This window comes from Ursus maritimus, unplaced genomic scaffold (genome assembly GCF_017311325.1).
Source record: "Ursus maritimus isolate PB19 unplaced genomic scaffold, ASM1731132v1 scaffold_25, whole genome shotgun sequence".
NCBI classification, from domain to species: domain Eukaryota; kingdom Metazoa; phylum Chordata; class Mammalia; order Carnivora; family Ursidae; genus Ursus; species Ursus maritimus.
In genome coordinates, this window is record NW_024425008.1 from 12,540,505 (window position 1) to 12,556,000 (window position 15,496).

Genomic DNA, 15,496 nt, shown 5'->3' on the forward strand with positions numbered 1-15,496 from the left:
AAGAATTACCATTGTATAGCTACATTCCTTTTCATGTGTTGGTTACTCCTTTCAGAAAATGAGATTCTCTTAACTGTTTTGGGAAGAAGAAAGGGGAACACTACTGGCCTGAAGAAGACAAAAGTAAAGAAACTGATACAGCTTAACAACGGGAAAGTGTCAGCAATTTAAACTAAGGTCAAAGATTTTAAACCAGCTGTATAGATAAGACCTAGCACAGAGAACAATTCAGGACAGCCAATCCCTAAATGGGGATAACAAAGTCCAAAGCAAAGTCATCTCAAGATTTTCCACAGTCACTGGGACGCCTTGTGGATGATAACATTCCTCTGCTCCCCTTATTACAATTAATCTTTGATTAAAGTGTTTTTGAAGGTCAAAGGAAAGATCAGTCTAGTAAGGATCCTAAAGCCCACTCTGTCCCTAACTACTCACTTCTCAGAACTTAGTTTTCTTATCTGTAAAATGGAAAAGAGGGACCAGACGGACTTTCTGTGATTCCTCCCACATTTAGAATTTTATGATTCTAAATATTTTGCTTGTGAATTTTGTGAGAGATCTGTGCAGAATTCCATTAGTAACTGGGAGACCCCTGGAGATGTGGATATAAATAGAACTAAGGTCATTGGGGACTTGACTCAAGAGTTACATCTTTTTTTAAACAGTAAAAATTAAGATCATTGTAGAATTCCTACTTTTTTGAATGATAGTTGATTGGAATACTCGGAACAGACTAAGCCATGCCTACTCAAACTGACTGACTGGGGAGCCTGAGTGGCTCAGTTGGTTAAGTGTCTGCTTTCCGCTCAGGTCATAATCTTGGGAGTCCTGGGATTGAGCCCCTTGTCAGGCTCCCCACTCAGCAGGGAGTCTGCTTCTCCCTCTCCCATTGCCTCTCCCTCTGCCTCTCCCCCTGCTCTTTCTCTCTCTCTCAAATAAATAAAATCTTAAAGAAAAAAAATCAAAACAACTGACTGATCAATCGTGACACTTTTCCCCCCAAAATATAAAAAAAAAAAGATCAAAAGCTGGGTAAAGGACATTATCCCTTTATAAAGACCAGAAGAGCAACGTAGAAAGGGAAAGTGAGTGATTTTGTTTGAGTGAATCTGATTTATTATTTTTTTCTACATCTCTGCATTGTTGCAAGAAAACACACAAAGGGGAGCTTGGAAGTAAGCCTTGATATTTAAGAAAACATTAATAATTTCCCATAACGATAGTTCCTTAATTTAAAAATAAAAAGTGGAGATAAATGGAGAAAAAAATTGTGGTGTTGAAAGAAAAAACTACCATCTACATTGTAGACTATAAGTAAATATTGGTTGGTTGATTTTCTTGGAGCTCAAAATACTCTTACTTCGGGATTCTTCTACCACTGTCCCAATTACTGTTCATTCTTTCCTTTAATGAATATTTATTGAGCTCCTGTAGCTCAATAAAGTGAAATTCACTAAGCACAGAGAATATAAAGATGAATTGGATAGGCCCTACCCTTAGGGAGCTCGCAATTTAGCAAGCTAATTGCTGACCACCAAAAAGCCAGCAGGATTGGTATGTCCTAGGACTGAAGTAATAGGCCCAGAGGAGCATTTTGTAGCACACTGATTCACATTTACATGAACTTGGGACAGACTTTATAATAAACCCAACTTTTTATGCAATGGGGACTCTCCCTCCAGAAGTATTGCAAAGATTAAATGTGAAAATAAATGTAAAAGTAACTTTAAAAGCCTAAAGCACTGTACATAGAAGCAGATAGCCTCAATATGACATAATAAGTTCTGGTCTAACTTCTTCATAGCAGAATAAAATAATAGAACTGTAAGGAAATCTGGAAATCATCTAATCCAATCCTCTCACTCTCCAGAACAGAAAACTGAGGTCCCAGGAACAAAGGGACTTATGCAGGAATTCCCAATTTGTTAGTAGCACAGTCAAATCTCTTTTTCTGGCATCATGATCTGAATTAACACAAAGAAGTCACGGTATATATTTCCTACAATGTATATGTTGCCAAAGAAATATGATAGATTGTTTCTTTGGGCAGGTATCTTTATGATAAGTTGCTCATTTGGAAGTTCAGAGATTTGCTCACTTGGCAAACGTCTTTGGGGATGACTACTAGCCGCCTACAGAAAGAAAACCACAGCTTTTCTCCTTTTTGAACAAGGCTTTGACTAAAGGTTTGAGAAGCAGCAATAAACAGCTACTGGCAGCTATAGTCTTAGATCAAAGAACAACCCTTAACATGGGTACAGTAGAAACACCACTACTGGTTGTAAAACCTCAGGAAAGACCATCAACAGCATAACCTTAGAAACAGGATGTGAACAGAGAATAGTTCAGTCGCAAAGATCATTAGATCATCAAAGCCATATTGTGTCAAAATCACAGATAGAGGATGTTAAATGAAATGGCACGTCTAAGAAATCCACAAGACTTTATTCAGCTAGATTCTTAAGAGTACTGAAAATAACCAAGCAACACTTCTCTGCTACTTTCTCTGTAGGACACTGAAAATTATGTTCAGAAAAACGCTTTCCCTTAGTTCCCACACCTTCTTCCAGTTGCACAGTCAAGTTCCCCAAATACTTCAACCATCTCACACCTATAACGTCAGCTCTAGAAAGTGGAGTTATTTACTGGAGCAAAAAAACCCAGGCTTGGGAGACAAGACAACCTAGACTGTGTTCTGTGCTCTGCTACTAAATTGCTATGTGACTGTAGGTGTGTCGATCGACCTTCCTAGGTCTCAGATTTTTCACTTGCACAGCGAGGGCTTAGAGGTACCATCCAGCACTAGACTGTGGTACCAGATCTGGCCCAGCTGTCCCACTGAACCCCGTCCTCTGCCTAGGAGGGCCTTTCCACAAAGAAGTCACAAGGGGCTTTCCGTGGGGGAGGCTGCCAGAAGCTTCCTCTCGGTCTCCCGAGGAGCTCAGCAGCGGCCAGCCCGCGGCTCCGCGGTCACCGCCTGTTACTCTGCCCCGGTCGTCGGCCCGCGGTCCCCAGCCGGCTCCTGGCAATGTCCCCGGCGGCCCCCTTTGGCTCAGCCTGGGCTCAAAACCCGGCCCGCGGGAGATAAGGAAACCACAGGAGGGAAATGGAAATGGGCCCTTCTGAAACAAAGGTGCCCACGAGGGTGCTCCTCGGCGCCCGGGCCTCGCTGTAAACAGGAAGGGTCGGCTCCGTGGCAGTTTGAGTCGGGGTTTCGAGATAAGGGGAGCTTTTCTTATTTCTCCGGCTGCAACTGTGTCCACAAAACGTGCCGGATAAACAGCAACGCGCGCGGCCTCACTGAGCAAGGGGGGCAGGGCGGTAATGGTTGAAGTTCGCCCCTCGCTGGGTCACCGGCCACGGCCAAGGCATTTAGCATTGTTTTTAAAGCAGCTATTTGCGCCGAGCCTCTCCGAGTGGGAGCGAGGTATGAGCGTCGCGCCTAAGCCTTTCAAGAGCGCGCGGGCAGGCGGGGCGGGGCGCGGGCGAGGGCACTATATCTCCCGGCGGAGGAGCACACGGCAGGCTGACAACACAAGCCCCAAAATGCGCTCAGTTGCCGGTTGCTTAGTTGGCGCTGCTGAGTCTTCTTTCCTCGTTCAGTTTGACAAGGACGCTCTGATAGGCCAGCGCGACCCTGCAGTGGTTGGCCGGAAAGAGTCGAGCCGCCTGATTGGCCGCGCCGCACCTGCAATGCGTCAAGCCGCGGCGGGCGTGGAGGGCTCCGCGTGAATGGTCGTGGCTGGTGGGGCAGCCGACAGCGTTCGGGAGGGAGCGGCTCCGCCTATGGCGGCCATCTTTACTAGTGGCACCTTGGACGGCCCTGGACGCAGAGGGCTTTTCGCGGCTCTCTTTGGCCGGTAGAGAAAGGCTCTGTGACAGAAGTTGCCTTTGGGGTTTCTTTTTCCCTTTTTACTTTGCGGAGGGTGGTTTTATGTTGGCTCCGGTCCCGGGGATGGGGTGGGGGTAGAGTTCGAGTGCTCCCGGCTCGGAGCTCAGAGCAGAGTGGCCACCCAGGAAGGAGGGGGTCTGGCGAGAGAGTTTTCGCCGCCGCCTCAATAAAACCGCTTGCTTTGCGTTCTCTTGGCGTGCGCGGTTCCTCTCGATTTCTAGAGGCAAAAATGAGTTTTGCTTTCTGGGCATCTTGCTCGAGCTGGAAAGCAGTTCTGGAAAGCTCTCCCGAATACGTCATGGTTCTTGTTCACGCTGTGCGCGGTCCCGCCCGCACGGAATGCGTTTTTGTTTTTTAGAACTGTAAATCAAACAGCCGTCTTGGAAACAGTTTATCGGCTACAGAGACCGTGGCCTGCAGGGGCAAAACTGAGCTTGCCTGACAGACATGCTACGAGACGTTGGCTGAAAATGATTTTGATCCTATCAGTTTATTTGCCTTTTTAGGCAACTGCGGTGTTTGTGTGTGCATCCGGTTTTCATCCGTCTCTGATGTCCACCCCCGCAAAAAAGGGAAAAGAAAAAAAGCCCTCTTATCTTTGCATCAAAAGGGTTCGTTGTTCAGGACTCATCCCCCATTCGGTGAATGTGGGTGAAAAGAAGGAATATGTTTTCTGGATGAGTTAGAGATGGGGAAACGGAAAAAGCCACGGTTGTCTCGTTTAGTGGGAGGTGATGTCTTCGTTGGTTTTATTTGAACTGTGCAGGTGCAAATTCGGTGGAGTGTGGCTATCCAAAGGTGAACCCTGGAGCTGCCTTGGTATGGGCGTTGCCATGGCTACAGGGAGAGGTGGCTGGCGAATTGCGGGGCCAATGAACCCAGCAAGGCCAGGCCTCTCCCACGTATGAAATCTTCCATTCCCATCTCTAAGATTCCCAGATTGATCTATACAGGCACACATGGGCGTGTCAGTTTTTGTATCGGCTAGTACAGGTGTGTTCACTGCCTTGTGTGGATTTTCTGATTAAATGCTGCATCTAGCAGAGTGGTTTTGGTACCGTTTGGCCATACGTTTTGATTTGCAAGCTGTTGCCACTCTTACCTCATCTTAACCAATTTGGAACATTTAATTATCGGCTTTTATGCCTTTTTCCATAGGTAAACCATCACTTTACCAGAGGGTGCCTTCTGCCTGAAACTAACCTCCACTTTACTGTGTATCAGTATAATGCCAGAGCACCGAGTTCATGGACATTGCAAAAGGAAGAAAATTGCAGCTTTGCATAATCTCCATATAGCAACAGCCACTTGTGCTTCCGTGGAAGACTCAGTAATTCAGTGTTCTTTGGCAGCTGCAGTGCTAGGAGCAGCCACTTTGCTTGCTGTGTGAAGTATGGCAAAGGACTAAATCTTCCAGAACTGTGGTTTCTTCTGTAGTATGAAGAGAATCAAGTCTATCTCACAGAGTCCTTGTGCGTTTTGCATGAGATAGGAATGTGCCAGCACTGTGTAAATTATAGAACTGCTGATAATGATATTCAGTAACTAAAGCATTTATTGAATGCCCATAACTGTCTGACCTCATGAGAGGAAGATTTTCCTTCAAGATTTTCTACTTTGTGGGAAGAACAGATGGAGAAACTCAGATCCAAAATCTTAAATGGCATAATTTTTTCCCTTAATTGAAGGCATAGTATTAATATAGCCTTATTAGCATACAGTGCCAGATTTGAGGACTCTTGGGGTGACTGGCTCATCAGTTTGCCTAGGACTTTCCTGGCTTTAGCCTCAAAGGCCCATGTCCTAGAGAGCCCCCTCTTGTCCCAGGCAAACCAGGATATTTGGTCACCCCTGGACTGTTTTCAGTGCTACAAGATGGGAGGAGGAACAGAACGAGAAATGAAGATTCCTGCCGTATAGAGGCGACTAGGTTTCCGTGCAGCTGAAGGCCACTGGTTACAAGAAATGAGATAAGTGTGTGCTGACACCTGAAACTCATCCAAAGTCAAATTGATACTTTCATCCATCTTTATTCTTCCTTCTCTCAGTTCCCACATGTGTTTTTGTTGTTGTTGTTTTTATTTGATTCAAATCTCCATCTCTGGTAAAGACTTTATTGAACTTTTTGTCACTTTAGAGTGCTTAAGTTCTTTTTTATACCCTGGACCCCTTTGCCAGCGCAGTGAAGCCTACAGGCTGCTATGGTTTGTTGCCTATATTCATAATTGAAGGCATGCTACGTTTCACTTTGAGGGTAGTGAAAATAAAGATGTTCTGCTTTTCCATCCAAGTTCACATACCCTATGAATTGGCTCCATGGAGAAACCCTGTTCCTGCATTACCCCATTGCAGGTCTCTTTCTACGCTGTCACCTTTTACGTTCCTTCACCTTGACATTCCCACTGCCACCACCATAGTTCAAGGCACCGTTGCTGTTTCCCTAACTCTCACAAACGACTTCATTGATCTCCTACCCTTAGTTCCATCTTCTGCCCAGCCGATGGAGTAGTTTTCCTAAAGCACACATTTGACTATGTAATTTCCTCCTCAAACTTGCTTTGGTTTCCTGTGGCCCCAAGGATTAAGTCCAGATTCCTTAGGAGTTCCTTCAGGGCCCTTCGTAATCTGGCCTTTTCAGTCCTTATAACCTACTACTGTTGGCATCTCCTAGATTTGAGCCATATGAATTGTATTCAGTATTTGTGCTTTCCCCCTCCATCCTTTATTCACATGTTTCTCTTGGCCTAGAATTCTGATTTCCATCATCTCTACCTCACAAAGAAGGCTTACTTCAAATGCAGAGTCAGTGAAAATAACCACTTCCTCCCCTGAGCTCTCTTAGCACTTTATTTCACCCTCTTCTGTTACCACATGCTACTTTTATTGAGAATTTGATTATTCATTCCGTAAATACTTACCAAGTACCTGTTGTCAATGTGGCCCTGTACTAGGGACAAGGGGGATATGAAGCGGAACCGATTTGTACCTTGGTTTTGTTTTGTTTTTTTTCATTTGCAGAACAGATTTATTTATTTATTTATTTTTTTATTTTTTATTTTTTATTTTTTTAAAGATTTTATTTATTTACTTGACAGAGATAGAGACAGCCAGCGAGAGAGGGAACACAAGCAGGGGGAGTGGGAGAGGAAGAAGCAGGCTCATAGCGGAGGAGCCTGACGTGGGGCTCGATCCCACAACGCCGGGATCACACCCTGAGCCGAAGGCAGACGCTTAACCGCTGTGCCACCCAGGCGCCCCAGAACAGATTTATTTAAATGTTAATTTTGGTTAGATTTAGGGGACTTGGTGGAGATTATGGTGGGCTTCCTAAAACCATCCCCAAATCACAGATTTCACTGCTGCTTTTTCATTTTATTTCTTCTCCCACCTTCTAAAACTGACCTTCAAGGACTACCTAGCATCCTCTTAGACTGTCCTCCAGTAGTCCATTCTGTGTGGCATTAAATATTTCTTTCTGAAACTTGCCTCTATAAACCGTTCTTCCTTAGACAATTGTATTTCTTCTTCTTTTTAAAATTCCAATGCAGTTAACGTACAGTGTGATATTAGCTTCAGGTGTACAATATAGTGATTCAGTAATTCTATATATTACTCAGTGCTCCTCAAGTAAGTGTATTCTTAATCCCCTTCATCTATTTCACCGATCCCCCTGCCCACCTCCCCTTTGGTAACCATCTGTTTGTTCTCCCTAGTTGAGAGTCAGTTTTTTGGTTTGTCTCTTTTTCTTTTCCCTTTGTTCATTTGTTTTGTTTCTTAAATTTCACATGTGAGCGAGATCATATGGTGTTTGTCTTTCTCTGACTGGCTTATTTTTCATAGCATTACACTCTCTAGATCCATCCATGTCATTGCAAAAGGCAAGATTTTACTCTATTTTATGGCTAACATTCCATTGCATATATGTGTACCACATCTTCTTCATCCATTCATCAATCGATGGACACTTGGGCTGCTTACATAGTTTGGCTATTGTAAATAACGCTGCAATAAACATAGGGGTGCATGTATCCTTTTGAATTAGTGTTTTCATATTCTTTGGGTAAATATCCAGTCGTGCGATCACTGGATCATAGGGTAGTTCTAGTTTTAATTCTTTAAGGAGACTCCATACTGTCTTCCACAGTGGCTGCACCAGTTTGCTTCCCAGCAACAGTGCACCAGGGTTCCTTTTTCTCCACATCCGTGCCAACACTTGTTACTTGTGTTTTTTTATTTTAGCCATTCTGACAGATATGAGGTGCTGTCTCATTGTGGTTTTGATTTGCATTTCCCTGATGATGAATGATGTTGAGTGTCTGTTGGCCGTCTGTGTGTCTTCTTTGGAGAAATGTCCATGTCTCCTGCCCATTTTTTAAATTGGATTTTTTAGGTTTTTTGGTGTTAAGTTGTATAAATTATTTATATATTTTGGATACTAACCCTTTATCAGATATGTCATTTGCATAAGTCTTCTCCCATTCAGTAGGCTGTCTTTTAGTTTTGTTGGTTGTTCCTTTTGCTGTGCAGGAGCTTTTTGTTTTGATGTAGTCCCAACAGTTTATTTGTCCATTGGTTTTTAAAGGACTTAACATTTCAGGTTGGGAGATAATATAAACCTAAGAAATGCTTTTTCAAGGTAGAAGAAAACAACCTAGGATTTCAGAAGTGCAGAGGGAAAACTCATTTTACTAGATGAATCAGAAAAAACTTTGTGAAGGATGTGGCCTCCAAGCTAGCTTGGAAGTTCGTGACCTATATGGATGTACGTAGGGAAGGCATTCCATGTGGAGGGAATACGAGGAACAAAGCAAGGATGCTGGAAAGAACAGCATGTGTTGGGGAAGGAGAAGTTTAATCTGTTATTAAGGGGCCTCTTGAGAGATCAGGCTGGTGTCACATTGGTTAAGAGTAGACAGAGAATAGCAATACGCTCAGGTAAGAAGATAAGACTATCCTGTATGCATGGAATCCATTGAAGGGTTTTGACAAGAGACTGACAAAATCAAAGGTGATTCAAAAATAATTATGTGGCACCATAGTGGGAGGTGAATTTTATAGAGAGAGACTGTAAACAGGGAGACTGATGAAGGCAATAACAATGAGAATAATGGCAGATATTTATTGAGCACTTACAAAAATGCTATGCAATATCTTTATTTGTAGTATCTTGTTTATTGCTCACAAAAGTTGTATTTTTCACAAATAAGGAAATCTAAGCTTAGAAAGAATAACTTGTCCAGGTTCACCCATTGTGACAGAGCTGGAAGTTGAACCGTTCCTGTCTGCAGCAGCTGGTCCACGAGTTAGCTGTAATCTGAAAATGTTAGCAGTGGAATTAGAGAAGATCCAAGAAATGATGCTCTTTATAAGTAGTAGTATTTTTGTACTTTATGTTTCAGGTGAAAAATGAAAAGGCAACAAATATCACCATAGTTGGGCTAAATTCCTGGATTATCTTCTTAAATATTGATCTTACTGTGTATCTCCTACATACTCTCTTATAGTGAAGAAATAAGACATCCGTAAGCAAAATACAGTTGCTACAGCTTTGCCTCAGTTTATAAAAACTCATATACCAAAATGGGGAAAGGGTTTAGATGCTAGTTGGCCTTGGCCTTCTACTTGGACTCCTCAGAAAGCTCACAGAAGAAAGGAGCAACAGTGCTGGCTTAGCGGTATACCAAATTATGCTACCAAATAGACCTATTGGGGATGTCTCCTGAATGTGAACTAGAACTTTTTGAAGTATTTCCTTGGGTGAAAGATTTCTTGGGCTAGCCTCTGTTTAAAGATGTGTAATGGGTTTAGGGCACTGGAGGAATGGTTTCCCTGTGCTCTTGGTCAAGTCTGCGACCCCCACCCACTTTGCCTCCCTAAGTAAAAAAGTGGTAAGGAGAAAGAGCTAGTGACTGCCCTTGAGGAGCCGCTGGAGTGCTTGATGCCCCAATCACTGAAGATTATGAAAAGAGGAGCAGGGAGGGGGAAGTCTCATTTGTTCTGATCCCTTCATTCCCCCTCTCCCTACCCTTTATGCTTTCCATCTTTTTCTGATTGTAGATGGAAAAATTAAAGCCTGTATGTGTCGGAAATCTTGAGACCTAGGAAAGGCTCACCTTCAAAAGTTCTAGTGTATGTTTATAATACCTTGACTACCTTTCCCCCTTTGCCAATAGTCTCACAGCATTTTGTCTATGTTTTGTCATTCTGATTAGATCATAGTTTCCTTAAAAACAAATTACCTTTTTTGAAAAAGACCTCCCATCACCTATACCATTGTCCTGCGTTTAGTAGTCACTCAGTCTTGATTTGTCATTTTTCTCTTTTTTTCCCCCTGATTTATCTTTTCTACCCAACACTTGATGATTGCATTAAAAAGTTCAAGGATACTCTGGAAAAAGGTTATTCATTTAAGATTCATTCAGCCATGTGTATTGATTTCATTCTGCATGTCAGGTACCTTTGAATGTGAGTGCTGATTACTCTCTTCTGAGGTCATGGTTCATAGTCTTATTTGGGTCACCAGCACCTTCGAGAGTCTAATAAAAGCCATAGAAACCTCTCAGAAAAGCGTAATACATAAAATAATTCTGAAACCTCTGCCATAGAGTGTAGACTTTCCGACTCAATCAGACCAAAACAAAAAACATTTAAAAAAAATCCAGAAACCCTCTTCAGTGTGATGTGTTTAGGGTTTACCATTGTATGATCACATGATCAGTGTGTGTAGGTAACTACATATGTAAACATTCATATGCAGTTGCTCAATGATGTAGCTCCAAGGGAGCTATTCTAATACTTGAACTGTTTGGTTTTTTTAAAGATTTCATTTATTTGACAGACGGATAGCAAGAGAGAGAGCACAGCAGGGGGAACGGCAGGCAGAGGGAGACAGAGAAGCAGGCTCCCCGCTGGGCAAGGAGCCTGATGTGGGACTGGATCCCAGGACCCAGTGAAGTCTATTTTAAGTGGCAAGATGATAATACAGCACAAAGAATCTTCTACCTCAGTACCTGGCTGGCTCAGTCGGAAGAGCACGTGACTCTTGATCTTAGGGTTGTGAGTTCAAGCCCCATGTTGGGTATAGAGATTCCTCAAAAGTAAAATCTTTAAGGGGTGCCTGAGTGGCTCTGTCGGTTGAGCGTCCGGTTCTTGATTTCAGCTCAGGTCGTGATCTCAGGGCCCTCAGGTCATCACCTCAGGATCCTGGGATCAAGCCATGCTTCAGGCTCCATGCTCAGCCCAGAGACTGCTTCTTTTCTTCTCCTGTCTCTGCCCCTCCCCCTGCTCTCTCTACTGAATAAATAAATCTTTATAAATAATAAAATAAAATCTTAAAAATCTGTCTCTGAAAAGATCTGTAAATGGTACCAACAGCATCAGTATCATCAATGAACATTATTGAGGTTCTTACATGGGTAAGGGGCAGTGGGAGGTACCAAGCTTGCGAAGAATTACACATAGCTCTGCCCTTCAGGTGCTCACAACTAGACTATCACCTGTCTGCAGGCAAGGACCATGTTTTTATTTATGTTGGTTTTTGTGATGTTTATATTGGCTTGCACCCTCAATACACAACCATGTCTGGCATGTGATAGTTGCTAAATAAATATATGTTGAACATCTGAATCAACAGCTATTAAAATGGAGAGAGAGAGTCAAATAAAAGGAAAGCTTCTATTTTGTGATGTAGCTTTTTTTAATTTTTAAAAAATTTTAAAAGATTTTATTTATTTATTTGACAGAGAGACAGCCAGCGAGAGAGTGAACACAAGCAGGGGGAGTGGGAGAGGAAGAAGCAGGCTCTTAGCAGAGGAGCCTGATGTGGGGCTCACTTCCAGAATGCTGGGATCACGCCCTGAGCCGAAGGCAGACGCTTAACGACTGTGCCACCCAGGCGCACCGTGATGTAGCTTTTAAAAAGGAAAATATTACCTTATGTTCTTTTAAAACACCGTTAGAAATATTTCACACAATCATAATAATATATATAGTAAATGTAAATTAATAAGCCTAATAAGCCCTGGTGAATCCACCACCTATTCAAATAACTAGAAAATTACCAATACTGTGGGAAATACTTGTGTACTTCCAAATGTCACCCTCCCGCCTCCCCACTAGCCCAAACCGCGCTCTCAACTCAGGAGTATTTTAACTTTGAGATGTATAAATCGGAAACAAGGATTTACAGAAGGCAAATCTATGTAATTCTTTATTAAGAATTTATGGGATACCTGGGTGGCTCAGTCGGTTAAGTGTCAGATTCTTGATTTCGGCTCAGGTCATGATCTCAGGGTTGTGAGATTGAGCCCCCATGTTGGGCTCCGCGCTAAGTGGGGAGTCTGCTTCTCTCCCTTTCTCTCCCTCTCCCTCTGCTCCTCACCCCTTTCACGTGTGCTCTCTCTCTAAAATGAATAAATCTATTTTTTAAATTGTAATGTGTTAAAAATTCCTTTAAGAAAAAGAATTGCACATTTAGGAAGCAATTAAAAAACAAATACATTTAATAATAGTCATGTGGAAGATCATTTATTACAGGCCCTTTGAATATCATCAGAAAATAGTAAGCAAGGTTACTTCTATGTGCGAAATCCTGGGGACATCAGCACAGTCTACTACACACACGGGAAAGGCAGATACTAGAGTTCATTTTCTAGTGTCTTGGGTTGCCTTGCCTTCCCTCTTGTAAAATGATTTTTGAAACATCTTTTTTTTTTTTTTTTGAAATTTGCTTTAAATAGCTTTTCTATTTGTCTTATGTGTTTTCTATTTCACAGTCTCAACACTGTCTTTCATCAACTGGGGTATGTTTTTCATAGATGCTGAGTGCAACTCTTCCTGTGAGTTGTCAGCGAAGAGATTTTAAGTTGTAACACTGGTTATAGGTAAAGATTTACCAAAGCAGAACATAAAAATAAAGAAACGAACACAATGGCATTATAGCAACATTTATCTTCTCAAATAAGAATTCTTACACCAATGTTGACTAGGAGCATGCTTTCATATGATACACAGTATAGCATTTCATGTCTAGTAGCATAAACTTGAATTCCAAAGAAATATAAATGAAGAGGGTTCCTTTCCAGGACAGTTTTCCCTTCCCCTTAATCTTTGTACCATTGCAGTTCCATTGCAGTTCTATATGCAGCCATTCAAACAAACTGTCTTCCTTGTTTCTTTCTTTTAATTTTTTATTTTTTGACATAATTTCAGAGTTACAGAAAAGTTACAAGAATGGTGGCTCAGTCTGTTAAGCATCTGCCTTCAGCTCAGGTCATGATCCCAGGGTCCTGGGATTGAGCCCTGCATCGGGCTCCCTGCTCAGCCAGGAGTCTGCATCTCCCTTTTCCCTCTCCCTCCCCAGCTCATGCTCACTTTCTCTTTCAAAAAAAAAAAAAAAAGTTACAAGAGTAGTATAAAGGATTCTCCTGTACCCTTCCTCTGTATTTCCCAACTGTTAACATTTACCACATGGGCACATTTGCACGTGTTCTCTTGTGCTTGCTCTCTCTTATGGCGGATGTCATGCCCCTTTGTCCCTAAGTAGTTCAGTGCATAACTCAGAAATAAGGTCATTCTCTCACATAACTATTAGTACAATTATCAAAATCAGGAAAAGGAGGTAATACCGTTGTTTATTATTGTCTAATCTGTAGTCAAAATGTGTTGTCCTAATACTGTTCTTTATAGCAAAAGAAAATTCCAGATCATGCGTTGCATTCAGGTGTCACATCTCTGATCTCATTTAATGTGGAATCCTTCTTCATTTTGGCTTTGTTTTTCACAGTATTGACTGACTTACTGATTTCTAACCAATTGATATGCTGAGAATTTTTAAGTTAAGTATATTTCAAGTAACTGAATTAATCACTGTCAAGACCTCCGGGAAAAGGTTTAGGTGCTGATTATCTTATCTTACATTCATTAAAAAATAATACCCAAAGAAATGGTAGAGCAAAGGATGAGAAAAAGGAATTTAGAATTCTAGACATTTCCACCCCCAAAGTAACACAATCCACTGTTAACGAGAAAATAGAAAACAGGCGAAGACAGGTTAGATAATTCATCAGAAGCCCTCCAGCTCTCTTGCTTCCTGGATCTCTGTACTTTTGTCTATATCATATACGCTTAATGGAAAAAGTCATTATAAAACCCTGAAAGTAGTGCATTGATTTATTTTTATTAATTCCGTCTACTGTGTTTGGTTTGCCCATAGAATTCTGCCTGCTGGTGATCTCTGTTATTCTATACAATAGCTGTGTAATAGTTGATATTTGATTTATATTATAATGTTTATAATGTCATGCTTGCCATATATAGAATCTAAATTTATCTCAGGACCATGTACACAGGGTTTAGACAGCAGTGTGACAATTTGTGTAGGACACACGTGTAACGTGACCTTATTTATGTGCTTCACAGTAGACAAGGTGGGCTCCGATGGAGAGGAGCCTTTTAACCAGGTACCATTCTGAGCTTTCCACCAAAGTGTCCCAGCAGGATAGGGGACCAAGGGTGTCTCCTGCGGTGGGCTTGAGGGTAGATAGCCTAAGCGAGTCTACCCAAAGTGACACACCTCTTTGAAACTTCGTGTATTTCGTGTTTAAAGTTCATACACATTTTATGTTTCTTTTAATTAAAAACTTGTTGTCATCCCCTCCCACCTCCAGTCATCTAGGAGGACTTATTCTTCCTGTAGCTTCAAATACCGCTGTAGCTCACCACACCCCAGTTTGAGAAACACGTGGACAGAACTGTGAAGAGAGTTGCGGAATTCCAGGCTCGGGGTAACTCATGAGCGAAGCCCTGACAGGTGAAAGGCAGTCTGTGGAGAAGTGCAAAGTGGGGCTCTGTGCAGAGTAGTCATGTGGACTTGGATGCCACCATGAGGAGCTGGAGAGATACAGTGGGCAAGAGCACTGGTGCAGATTTAGAAGGAAGGAAACCAGGATGCTGGTTCTCTCTCTGCTACTCCCTTCGCCTTGTGGCCTTGGGTGAAGCGCTGAAATCTGGACTCTGGTTTCCTTTCCGGAGAAAGGCAATACCAGAATAAGCGGCCATAAGTTTCCTTTTGGCTGTAATACTTTGTGATTCATTGTGAGCTAGGAAAATACATTAGCTTGTTAAAGAGTCCCCATGTTTCATAATTTACAAATTTAAGCTGGTCGGTGCTCTTAATATTATTACTGGCCACCTGCTGCTGATAATACACAATATCTATTCAAGACAATGAGTATATTTATGCTTTTAAGAATTTCATGGGGGGAGGTGGGGGAGGAAAAGAATATCACTGTGAAATCTAGGCCTGCCATCTTATGGATCCTAAATGGTACTACCGAAATACAGGGAAGTATGTCAGGAGATGATTTCTGCACACATCAAGAGAATCCCTGCTCACATGTATGTAGCTTATTGCCAAAGGAGTCCATACAGTATTTTAAAATGTATTTTCTTTGATAATTCTTGGTTTTAACTGTCTCGTAATGAATTGAAGTAAATCTAAGAAAGCCCCTACCTCCAATTTTATTTTATTTTATTTTATTTTTATTTTTTTATTTTTTTAAAGATTTTATTTATTTATTCGACAGAGATAGACACAGCCAGCGA

General features: G+C 42.0%; 1 long non-coding RNA gene across 1 annotated transcript in view; it reads left to right on the forward strand.

Annotated features, from left to right (window-relative positions):
• The first annotated feature begins 3,522 nt into the window (after positions 1-3,522).
• Positions 3,523-15,496, forward strand: part of LOC103670312 — a 43,965-nt gene continuing 31,991 nt past the window's right edge. The window contains exon 1 of the long non-coding RNA XR_005837650.1: positions 3,523-3,860. This is a non-coding gene — a long non-coding RNA (uncharacterized LOC103670312). The remainder of the gene's footprint in view (positions 3,861-15,496) is intronic.